At 39.2% G+C, this 13039-nt stretch overlaps 1 pseudogene; it reads left to right on the top strand.

The window, feature by feature from the left end:
- The first annotated feature begins 794 nt into the window (after positions 1 to 794).
- On the top strand, positions 795 to 1226 carry LOC102951558 (annotated as a pseudogene).
- Positions 1227 to 13039: the final 11813 nt, after the last annotated feature.

Raw genomic sequence — 13039 nt, 5'->3', positions numbered from 1 at the left:
GATATTAAAATGGGGTGAGAGAAATATGCATCTTATTTTATGTACATATATGTATATGTATGTATGTATGTATGTGTGTGTGTGTCTGTGTGTGTGTGTGTGTGTGTGTGTGTGTGTGTGCATGCAGTGGAATATTATTCAGCCACAAAAAAGAATGATATCTTGCCGTTTGCAACAACATAGATGGAGCTAGAGAATATAATGCTAAGTGAAATAAGTCAATCAGAGAAAGACAAATACCTTATGATCTCATGCATATGTGGAATTTAAGAAACAAAACAAATGAGCAAAGGGAAAAAAAGAGAGAGAGAGAGACAGAGAGAGACAAATCAAGAAAAAGACTCTTCATTATTGAGAACAAACTAGTGGTTGCCAGAGGGGAGGTAGGTGGGGTGCGGATTAAATAGGTGATGGGTATTAGGAAGTGCACTTGTCATTTTGAGCACCAGAAGTGTTGAAACACTATATGGCACACTTGAAACAAATATATGTTAACTGATTGGAATTAAAATAAAAACTTAAGAAGACAAAATAAAATGAAATGTCAATATTATGTTGATAATTGTGGAAACTAGATGATAGCTATGTGCAGGTTCATTATCTTATTCTATTTTTGAGTATGTTTAAATTTTTCCATAATAGGTTTTTAAAAGTCGAAACAAAAGGGCACCTGACTGGCTCAGTCGGTGGAGCATGCAACTCTTGATTTCAGGGTTGTGAGTCTGAGCCCCACGTTGGGTGCAGAGATTACTTAAAAAAGAATAACTTTCGCTCAGGCTCACGGTGCCAGCAGTATGGGCAAGTGTCGCGGTCTTCATACTCCCAGGAAGCTCCACAGCCACCGACAAGATCAGAAGTGGCATGATAAACACTACAAGAAAGCCCATTTCAGCACAGCCCTGAAGGCCAGCCCTTTCGGAGGCGCTTCCCATGCAAAGGCAATTGTGCTGGAAATAACAGAGGTTGAAGCCAAACAGCCAAATTCTGCCACATCAGGAAGTGTGTCAGAGTCCAGCTGATCAAAAAGGGAAAAAATCACAGCCTTTGTACCCAGTGATGGCTGCTTGAATTTTACTGAGGAAAATCATGAGGTTCCAGTTGCTGGATTTGGTCACAAAGGTCATGCTATCAGTAACATTCCTGGAGCTTGCTTTAAGGTTGTCAAAGTAACCAGTGTCTCTCTTTGGGCCTTATACTAAGGCAAGAGGGAAAAACAAAGAACGTAAGTTTTGATGGTGACAAATATGACAAAAATAAGTTTTCATATGCCAAAAAACCATAATAATAAAATAAAATGCATTTTTTAAAAGACAAAAAAAGAAAATATGCATCTTCTGCTAAGTAAAACTTTAAGAAATTGTTTTACTAATAGTTATTACATGAGTTAAAATATTACACGTAATAATCCATAAGTAAATATACATATATGGGAATCATTCAAAAAATTACTGATTGAATACACAATTTAAAAGGTTTGGGAACTGGGGCTCCTGGGTGGCTCAGTTGGTTAAGCATCTGACTCTTGATTTCAGTTCAGGTCATGGTCTCAGGGTTTGTGAGTTCGAGTCCTGTATCAGACTCTGGGCTCACAGCATGGACCTGCTTGGGACTCTCTCTCTCTCTCTCTCTCTCTCTCTGCCCCTCCTACACTCCTTCTCTCTCTCTCTCTCTCTCAAAATAAATAAATAAACTTAAAAAAAAAAAGGTTTGGAAACCACTGACTTAAACCATCTCCCTGTAAGTAATATTTTCTCATTGTTTCCCTCCTCTACTTTTTCTTCTTGACTGTCTTCACACCTCCTCTCTCTCCTCTTGCCCTGTACTCCTCCTTCCATGTTAGTATTCCCTACAGTTGTTCATTGTTAAGCCATTCCTCTAATTTTATCTACTCCCTGTACACTGAAGACTCTCAAACCTCTGGTTCCAACATAGATCCGTCCTGAGTTCCAGACTTAAAGGATTAGTAAATTTCTCCAAGTCCATACCATGGATCTCAAATCCATCAAATCTAAAAAGATATTTGTCTACTACTTAAATCTGCCCCCTCCTCCTGTCTTCCTTATCACAGCACGTGGCAACATCTTTTTCCAGTCACCCACTTCAGAAGCCTGGAATTTATTCTTTCAACTCCCACTTCCAAATAGCTCAAGAATATGTCACCTGCTCTCTTTCTCCACGGTTACTACTCTAATTTAGGCTCTGGCTGAAACAGAAAATATGCTGCATTAAAAGTCAATAGCTCCATCTACAATGTAAAATTAAAATGAAAAAATAATTTGCATCACTAGTTTATCATGCTAGAGTTACTGAGATCGTCAAAATTGTCCAAAACAAAGACATCTGCTGTTGGAGGGTATGCGCCAGGACTCAACACAGTATTGTTTTAAGCCAATAATTATCTGGGATGTGGAATTGATTTTTTTTATCCCATAATTTGGTGTCTAGTGACTTAAGTATCTAGCTGTTAGAGAAAATCCCATTACCATTTGGCAAACAATTTCGGACTGGATTGATTAGCCATGAAATGAATGCAAGTGATTTGCACAGCTTAAATATGCACTTAATAGTTTAAATATGAGATGACATTGACAGCTTTCCAAATACTACTGATTCTATTAGAGCAATTCACTAACATATATCAATATAATCCTTACATACTACCATTTCTATCCCATTTTTTTCTTTATACCTTTAGAATTTCCTAATTTTACATTGACTATATTCATAAATTCTTCATTCTGACACCTTTCAGGGGCAAGGAGCTGCAGCAAACACAAGTTAAGTTACAAGGACCATCGCAGCTTTATCGCTGACTTTATTCTCTGTAAATGCAAACATTTACAATTTAAGTGGAGCCAAGTTTGGTTGGAAAGTACAAAACCCTATACAACAGTATACAGTTTGAAGAGAAATGCAAAGAATCGCAATTGTACATGGAACGACAGGCATTAAGTGAGAAGTTTCTTTAGAGTAATTGGGAGGGTCTAACTGTACCACAAATAACAATTATATCTCTAACCCGTTCAATAGCAGCTTATTATATTCTGTCTCCCTGTATGAGCTGCCTTATCTCTTATCTCCTTTGTCCCCATCATTATTGTCCTAGTTAACACTCTCCTGTCTCTTGCCTAGACTTTCCTAACAGCTTGTCCAGTCTCACCAACTTGGCATTTGTCCACAGCTGCCAGAGTCATCTTACCATCTTTTCAAAATGTAAACCTGATTTTATCTCTTTTGATGTTGCTTTTGGCCAAACCCTTCCAGTGGTCTGCAGTGCACAGAGGATAAAGTCCAAGCTCCTGAATGTTACACACAACACCTTTTTTTTTTTTTTTTTTGATATGGTTCTGCCTTACCATCCAGTATCACCTTTGGCTGCTTTGCAGACAGACCTTGCTCTACTCCTGGGTATCCACTCTAGTTCCCAAATGTACTGTACTGTGTCTCACTACTGGAAGGTTCTTCAGCCCATTCTCATATGACAGCTTCTATCAGTGCCCAGTATCAAATACTATGCCATGGCCTCCTAACTCTGGAAAATCTTCATTACCTACCCATGCAAAATTAACTGCTCCCCCTTTAAAGCCAGGACCCTGGCATTAACATGTCTCTATCTTGATCAAATCATAAACGCTTCTTTACATGTCTCATTTTCCATTAGGCTCAGAGCTCCTTGAAGAAAAGTACCATATCTTGTCCATTTTTTAATATCTTCAATATTGACTTTAGTACCCAATAACCATAATCATAATAAATATCAGTTATTGCACAGTAGTATGGCTTCCAGTGCTAATCTCAATGCTTCCCTCATTTAATTCTCACTATACCTTTATGAAGTAGGTATTATTACTAGCCCCATAAGAAAAGTAAGACACAAGGTAAGTGCTTAATACCTGTGAATTAATATTATTGCTTTTAAAAAAATTAATGTAGTCATATCACCATTACTCCTAAGAGTTCCCAGATATTGTTACAACCGGAAGTTGATACCTTGGTGCAGGTAAAGAGTGTGCAATGGCATGAGTATAGCTATTTGGTTGGAGGAGACATAGGTTGCCTGGCATTCTAAATTCAACTCCATGTATACAGACCTTCAAACTTAACTGCTTTGTTTTAGTTTTTATTTTTGTGTTCATATGTTATACTGACATTGTAAATCATTTCCCCATTCCCTGATCTCATTTATACCTAACCATCAAGTACAGAAATAGTTGGTACTAGTATTACTTCTACGTGTCCTTAAAATGTCAGATACGGAAATGAAGCTGCCAAGTCTGGGAAGAAAAAAATGCCCACCTCAATACCACTAAGTGGGCAGTTCTTGTGCTAATTTATTATTTATCTGGCTTAAGTTCTCTCTCCTGCAAGTCACACTACTAAGACAGATTTGAGAGTTATTCTAGATTGTAAGAAATAGCTTTTCTATGGAACTACAGTTTTGTAATTCTTTAATTGATATGGGTTATTTCCAGAAAACATTTTCATGTTAACAACTCCAATATGCTGAGTTCGAATGCATAATAAATGGTGGAATTTGGGACTGGGTGTGAGGTGAGAGGCTAAGGTATTTGTAGCCCAAGGATTGGTGCCAAATCACAGTTTATAACAACTACCTACTGATCACCATGAAGCCAGTGAGGTAGAGAATTGTTACAAACACATCTTTAGTTTCCAGACTAATTCATCGGAGACACCTACCACCCAAACTGAAAATCACAGAAGGATGAGTTCTGTAAATTTTTGCATCTGTTCTTTTCGACTCTCCTGCTTCGTCTTGCTCCTGGATACTGCACCCTGTTGAATTCTTACTAACTCTTTGTATATGTCATTTCCAGATCCCTAAGAGAGAGGATCTAATTAGCTCCACGAATCACCATAATCCCTGTTGAGCAACCTCTCACATCAGGCCCACTGACAGTGCTCTATGCAGATCCCCTCCAATGCTGTGTTATGTAAGTGTACTTCAGTTTTGGAGTGCTTTCACTCTCAACAACCAGCAACTGCATCTCACAATCAACAGGCTGCCCTCAGGTTGCATGAGGCCAGTTTCTTCTTCATGCACAAAGAGCATATAGTGCCTGGAAACTTATATACCCAGGCTCGGCCCTTAACCAATGACTGATGAATATGGGAGTATAAACATCCCAGCTCCCTCACCACTGCTAGGATTGCCTGTGAGGTGACCACCTCTCTTCAATCCTCTCTACAGAATTGTGACAGTTATCTTCTGTGGGGTTTTGTTTGACATCCCACCTCTGTCTGTCTTACTTTCCCTTCCCTGCCCCATGTCCCCACAACTCTACTTTTTCTCGGGAACACTTTATATCTCAAGAGTCCTGTGACAGCAATACAAATTCTAGATTTATTTCTGGATTCTTTTCGCCAGAAAAATCAAATCATCCCAAGATCTGCTTCTGGAGAACCCAACTCAGAAAAGGCCATTTCATATTCTGCTAAGCCACCTAACGATTGGCTGTCTTTGAGGCAAGAGCTCATCCTTGATCTAATCAGCTATGATCAGAGTTACAGGGTCATATGAACAGAGGATCATAACCTGTGCTTACCCTTTAACAGGGGCTTTGGCCACGAGCCATGGCAGCCTCTGTGAGTGTGAGAAGTAGAAGCAAAGCCAGAGATCTCTCCTGAGAGTACACTCATATTCATTTGGGTAATGCCTGCTAGGCATAAATATGGCAAGGTGATAACAAGTGAAGGCAACAGTAGCAAACTGTGTAGGTCAAATCAAAGAACTCAAAGTGCTCTATACACCCAATGTGGAAATGATGATGTGTCATCTGCAATCATAAAGCAATATCTTAAAATATGTAAAGTAAAGATATAAGAAACAAACTTGGGAGTACAGTATCAATAGGGAAAATAAACCCACAGATACACATGCACACACACACACATACACACACACACCAAAGGCCCCAGAAATCAACTCTTTCCACTAAGAGCAATGTGAGGTTGAACCACATTTAAGAACCTTATGAGTATTTCCTTAGTTTTCTATTAACTCACAAGGGAAGTCTGAACGCCCATGAGGCAAAAACTGATTACAGCTATTTACAAGGTAGGAAAGATACACCTTTATTTATGGTTGTATTGTTTTTAATTTTTGAATTGTTAGGTATCTATCTCTCATCTTGTAAATTGCATACAGCAACTTGTTAGATAATTTACAGACTATATTATTTTACTGTAAGAATAATAAAACACTAAACCATCCCTTAGACTCAATAACTACTTGACTCACACAGATGTCACAATATAACAGTAACACTACAAAACAGCCATACAATGAATGAAATCACAGAACATATAAGGCACCTTCAAAGGAACTGGAAATAGAAATAGCCATAAACATTCTACCCAAACTTTTTTGTGGTAACCTCACAAAACACAGGGGTCCACACTCTATCCACAAAAGGGAGAGGGGGAAGCCTCAGTGTCCTTTATTAAACAAATGAAGGTTTTAAGTTTTATTCTTGAATTGTCATCCATTGTTGCCTGACAGGATTTTCTTTGCCTTAAAAGGAATTGTACCAGAGAGTAGGGAATACAAACCATTAAGACTTGGTACCTGCTCCAGGCGGGGGGGGGGGGGGGGGGGGGGGGGGGGGGGGGGGGGGGGGGGGGGGGGGGGGGGATGATGGCATGAACACAATTATAATACAAAGGAAAACCTATCAAGCACTCTCATTCAAAGTGAGGGATTGGGGTTAGCTTCAAGGAAGAAACTGTTTGAAGTATACTTCAGAGAACAATACAATTTCCAAAAGAAGAGGCAGGGAATAGGAAGCTCCAAGGACTTTTTGTTGTGATTGCCATTTTTCACTACTACAGGTTAAAGTAACCCCTGCAAGTCTTAGCATCTTTCTCTTTCAGAGCTTCCTACTGAACTGTCTTTAAGAAGAGAAGCAAAGGGGGACGGCCTGGGCGGCTCAGTCAGTTGAGCCTCCGACTTCAACTCAGGTCATGATCTCACGGTCTGTGAGTTCCAGCCCTGCATCAGGCTCTGTGCTGACAGCTTAGAGCCTGGAGCCCGCTTCAGATTCTGTGTCTCCCTCTCTCTCTGACCCTCCCCCACTGATGCTCTGTTTCTCTCTGTCTCAGAAACAAATAAACATTAAAAAAAAAAAATTAAAATAAACAAAAAGAAGAGAAGCAAAGGGGAGCCTGGGAGGATCAGTCTGGTTAAGTGTCTGACTTTGGCTCAGGTCATGATCTCACAGTTCATGGGTTTGAGCCCCGTGTCAGGCTCTGTGCTGACTCTCAGAACCTGGAGCCTGTTTCGGATTCTGTGTCTGCCCCTCTTCTGCTCGTTCTCTGTCTCTCAAAAATAAATAAATGTTTTTTTAAAAAGTTGTTTTTTTTTTTTTTATAAAAAAAGAAGAGAAGCAGAAAGCCCAATTGGATCTTTTTCTTATGCAGTAAATTGGCAAAACAACCTTGGAAAATAGTATACCATTATCTGTTAATATTTGATGTAGGGGTGCCTAGGTGGTTCAGGTAGTTGAGTGTCTGACCTTCGTTTGGGTCATGATCTCACAGTTCATGAGTTCAAGTCCCATATTGGGCTCTGTGCTGACAGCTCGGGGCCTGGAGCCTGCTTCAGATTCTGTGTCTCCCTCTCTCTCTGCCCCTTCCCTGCTGGCCACTCTGTCTTTCTCTCTCTCTCAAAAATAAATAATAAACATTAAAATTTTTTTTTAATTTGATGTATGCATTCTCTGTGACCAAGCAATTCTAATTCTTAGAGTATACTCAAATGCATGCATTTGTACGTCAGAATATTTGTTCAGTGATCAAAGTGCCTTATTTGTATTTGTCAAAAACTGTAAACATGATCAAATGGATAAATTGTGGTGTGCGGTGTGTTCATACAATAAGATATATATAGCAACGAAAATGAAAAAACACAGGCATGCACAACAATGTGAATAAATCTTAAAAGTATAACATCAAGCCAAAGAACTCAGATACAAAAGAATACACAGATCATGAATCCATCTGTATGTTGTTCAAAAACAGGCAACACTAAGGGGTCTACTTGTCAGAGGTCCAACTGTACGTAAAGCAAGGACATTATAACCATAAAAGTGCAAACAGTGGCTGTGTTTAGAGAGGATGAAGGGATGTGTGATAAAAAAGGGACACAGTCGGGGCTTTTGGAGTACTGGAAATGTTATATATTTTCTGCTTAGGAGGTGGTTACATAGATATTCACTTTGAAAATTTTTTACTACACATTTATGCTTTATAAGCTTTTTTCATATACATTGTAGTTCAAAATAAAAAATATATATATAAGATATCTCTACTATCAACAATATGACAGTATTCCTGGGGGACAAAAACATACATATGTGGAAAAATTATTGAAACAATACACAACATATGACCAAATACCAAAGATAAAAGGTACTACTATGGGAGGTGAAAGAGGATAGGCTTTGAAGAGTTAAAATCTGCACGGAAGAGAAAAGTCAGTCATGGTTGGAGGAACAAAATGAACAATACTCCATATTCAAATTTTTATTTGGACCCGTACATTAACTAATGGATGGTAAGGTCAAATAGGTAATGTTGGGAATGACTTGGATCAGATTATTGAGACCCCTCCACATGATAACATGCCTACATGTGTTAATGAAAACATTAAATATCAGTAGCTGCTATCTATTGGTTGCTCATTTTGTGCTAGGGAATTTAAGGCTTACAGTAATCTTAAGACTAAGTGTTGCTATTTATTCTTTTTTCAGTGAGAAAGCTGAGGCTCAAATTAAGTGTCTTGCCTAAGAACCCAGCTAGCAAGAGGTGGGGTAAGGACTCAAACCCACATGTCTGATTTCAAAACCCCTGATGGAAATAAGGGCCAACCTATCAGGAAGAGTACTCCTAGTACCCAGTTGTGGTCTCCACCATTTCCTACTAAAAAGAAGCAAACATCTTTAGAGAAGTGGCTGATTCCAGGTCTGGAACAGAAAATGTACATGTGGAGACTGAAACATCTTGTCATTCCAGATCACAAGGAAACTGTGAACACTTCTATGGTCATGTCTCCCCTGGCCAAAGTGGAGCATCAATATATATAATAAATGAAAGGGACTGAAAAGCACCAAATATTAATAAACCATAATTAAAAATTAAAATCTCATTGGTCACCTTCAGAGGATGTTATGAACCACCTCCTTATACTTTCAAAACTGATCAATAAAGGAAGAATCAAGTTTCTTACATGATCTGTAGTTCTGGGTAACCAACTAGTTGATAAGGAAAAGTTTCTCTTTAAAGAAGCAACCAACTAATAAATAAAGAAAAAAATGATAGAATTATAATATCTTTATTTTCTAATGCTTAGTGATCCCAGGAATGATCAGCAATGGCTGATAACATCACTAAACAATGAGAAAAAAATATCACATTATGGCCCTCCAGACAGAAAAGCACAGCACATATGAAATAGTACCATCAAGAATAAATTGAATCTGAGTCTCATAAAGCCTACTATTAATTTATAAGAGCTACAAGGGATAATGGAACCTGTGAACACAATAGTGATGCAATAATCAAAATTCAGACTGAGAAATTCTACAAACGAGCCAGTTTTTTCTCACACAATTACAAGGGGAAAAAGAACGAAAAGACAGGGTGCCTGGAGATTAAAAGATACTTAAGAGAAATCTCAACCTGTGTCAATGTAAAAACCGTATTTAGATTCTGACTCAAACACATGGTAAAAATAAAAGAAAACAAAATTTATAAGATAACTGGGGAAATGTGAACACCGATTGGATATTTAACAGTATTAAGAAATTATTGTCAGTGTTTTTAGGTGAGATAATGTGTTGTGGTTATGTCTTTTATAAGATCTTATCTTTTAGAGATGCATATTGACATATTTACAGATGAAATATTTGATGTTCTGATATTTGCTTCAAGATAATCTGAAAGGAGTAGAGAGTGGGTCAAAATAGAGATGACACAAGACTGACCCTGTATCGGTAACTGTTGAAGAAGGTGATGGGACCTATAAATTCATTATACTATGTTCCCTACTCTGGGTGCAGTTTTTATATTCTATAGTAAAAAAATAAAAACAAAAAATTCAAACATGCTCAGAGTCTCTCTTACTCTGATTCATGGAGAGGGAGAGACTAAAAATACCAAGGAGGGGAAGATTATGGTCAGGAACACAGAAGAATTTATGTTAAGAAAAGGAGGTCTGGGGCACCTGGGTGGCTCAGTCAGTTATGTGTCTGAGTCTTGATTTCGGCTCAGGTCATAATCTCATGGTTTGTGGGGCGGAGCCCCATGTGGGGCTCTGTGCTGACAGCATGGAGCCTGCTTGGGATCTTCCCTGTCTCTGTCTCTGTCTCTCTCTCTCTCTCCCCTCGCCCCTCTCAAAATAAATAAACTTAAGAAAAAAAGGTGCGGGGGGGGGGTGCTCACTTTTCCTCCAAAACTGAGATAAAGGTGAGTAACAGGAAATACAGAGACATGGTAGACTCACATTAGGGAGCCTCATTAGGTTTGCCTACCAGCAAAGAGGCACATTTTGCTCCCTGGAAGAAGTCTACAAGGACATGGAACTGGGTCCTAAAAAGTAAAAGTTTAAACCATCTGCATCATGGGGATATTAGTGAGCTGACAAAAAGTGAACAGATGGTACAGTACTACCTCTCAGTACTAAAAATAGCGTCATATCTCTCAGTACCTAAAATTTTTTTAGGATTCTCACCATTACACTTCAAAATGTTTCTAAAAGTCAATCAGCCATCATTCTTAGCTTAACTAAGGTAGATATCTTAACCTTACCCTTAACTAACAAGTTAGGTGGTCCTGAATTATGAGTCAGCTTTGATGGAGACTTACATCACACTCTGACTTCCAAAGCTGGAAAACTTGACATTCACTACCTTCTGCTAAAGTCAGGAAAATAATTGTTCTAAAGTGTAAACCTGACCAGTTTCCCCGAGGAGCAAGGACTCCTGGGCTTTGATTATTTATCATTTGAACTATTGTTTTCTTGGAACAGATTTTGGCAACGGATTTAGTTATTCTGAGGAAAGAATTTCCAATTACATAAGTAAAAAGCAAACATATCACCCTAATTCTTGCCTCTTTGACAAAACATAGTGAATGCATGCCAATATAAAAACCAAATCCTTCATCACATTTCCCACATCCATAAAGTCATCTGTACCATTAATATTATTTCCTTATTTTCCAAAGAATGCACCATTGACAAAAATGATTCCTAGAGAATTCCCACCATGCTTGAGGTGTTACACTCCTGCTCAGAACACATTACTGATCTTTGCAACCACCAACTACACAAGTCTTACCAACACCAGCATCGTCTTAACCTATGACCCACTTTTTCATCATCACCTAGCACCTAAATTTCGCCACAACCACCCCCGCCTTCTATCAGAGGCAGGTAGCCAGCCCTAAGGTGTTCTCACTGTGTTTTGGAAGTCTTCCCATGAATCTCAAGGGTCCACGTTGAACCTCACTTATGCTTTTTATATCCACAAAGGTCACTGAAACCTCTGAGCTCCAGTTTCCTCATCCAAAATGTGAGAGGGAAGATGATGGACTCCAAACTTCTCTGTGAACTCATAATTCCATAGTTCCTTGGTGTCTGTGAATGAGGCTAAGCTGAGTAAGTGAATGAGTCAGCCACTCTGGCTCCTTTCCAGTCCCATATGTCAATGTTCTGTAGACATACTGATAAAACATTTCCTTATCTGAGAATTCTACAGTTTAAAGCCTGGTGGGGGGAGTGCCTGGGTGGCTCAGTAGTTTAAGCATACAACTCTTGATTTCAGCTCACGGCATGATCTCATGGTTCGTGGGATGGAGTCCCGTTGTCAGGCTCTGTGCTGACAGGGTGGAGCCTGCTTGGGATTCTCTCTCTCCCTCTCTCTCTCTGCCCCTCCCCTGCTCACACTCATGCATGATCTCTCTCTCTCTCTCTCTCTCAAAATAAATAAATAAACCTAAAAAAGAAGTCTGTCGGGTAAATTCAGTTTATTTTAACAAGAGGAGTTGTTTAATTTTGTTTTTTGTTTTTTAAGTGGATGGATTACAACCTTATATTGGTCCTTTGAGATCTATGTCCATGATTATATAGACCTCACGAGTTTAGTTATAACCAGAAATAAATGCAGATCTTTATTATCACAGTGTCATGGGAATTGTTTAAAATTTATTCTTAGACCAAGCCCTCACTTGGGCCTCCTGAGTCCTCCTTACTACACCAGGGACCATCTGTGGGCATCATCAAAACTGCAGTTTAAATGCATCCCACACTGGCTTTCTTTATGTTGCAACTCCTCATGCAGTTGAATATGCTCCATTTGTAGTGTTTTTTTGTTCACATCTCACTCTGTTTTGAAGGTTGTCTCAGGTACAGTTCTTTCACATGCGTAATCAGTATCATCCAGGCCCAGTAAGGAGAACAAAATCCATAGAAGAAAAAATCAATAGAAATAGAAATAGAAGAATAGAAATAGGAGAAAAAAAAATCAATAGAAGAAATTTAATATAGGTAAATAACTAGTTACAGAGATGTTGAAAGACCTAAAAATAAGTGCCAATGAGGCTACCCAGAAAGTAGCAATTACAAGAAGCTACTACTACCCCTGGGACCTGAGGAGCAGAGAAGGACAGTGTTATCTGAATAAGAGCCCAGGCCACCCTGTGGGAGCTAGACCCTTGGAGAAAGAACCACTCAACCATGCTGGAATCACAGCACAGTTGCCTGGTAGGAATTGGACCACAAAGAATGGGGCTTCCAGACAGGAACTGAAACCACAGAAGAGACATAGCCACTGCTTGGCATGCTCCCAAAGCAGAGAGGAGAGAAAAATCTTGGATTCTCCCCCACCCAAACTTCCATGTCCTACTCCCAGTTACTCCCATTGGCTGAACCTAACCAGAAGGCAAAGGGAGCCTGAGAATGCAAACTAGGCCCTGGAGATTCAAAGCAGGGGAGTGCAGGGAATGGATCTAAGAGAAAACAGGC

The sequence above is a fragment of the Panthera tigris genome, chromosome C1 (genome assembly GCF_018350195.1).
Source record: "Panthera tigris isolate Pti1 chromosome C1, P.tigris_Pti1_mat1.1, whole genome shotgun sequence".
Classification (NCBI taxonomy): domain Eukaryota; kingdom Metazoa; phylum Chordata; class Mammalia; order Carnivora; family Felidae; genus Panthera; species Panthera tigris.
Note: the sequence above shows the minus strand (reverse complement) of the source record. Positions and strands in the feature narration are given on the sequence as shown.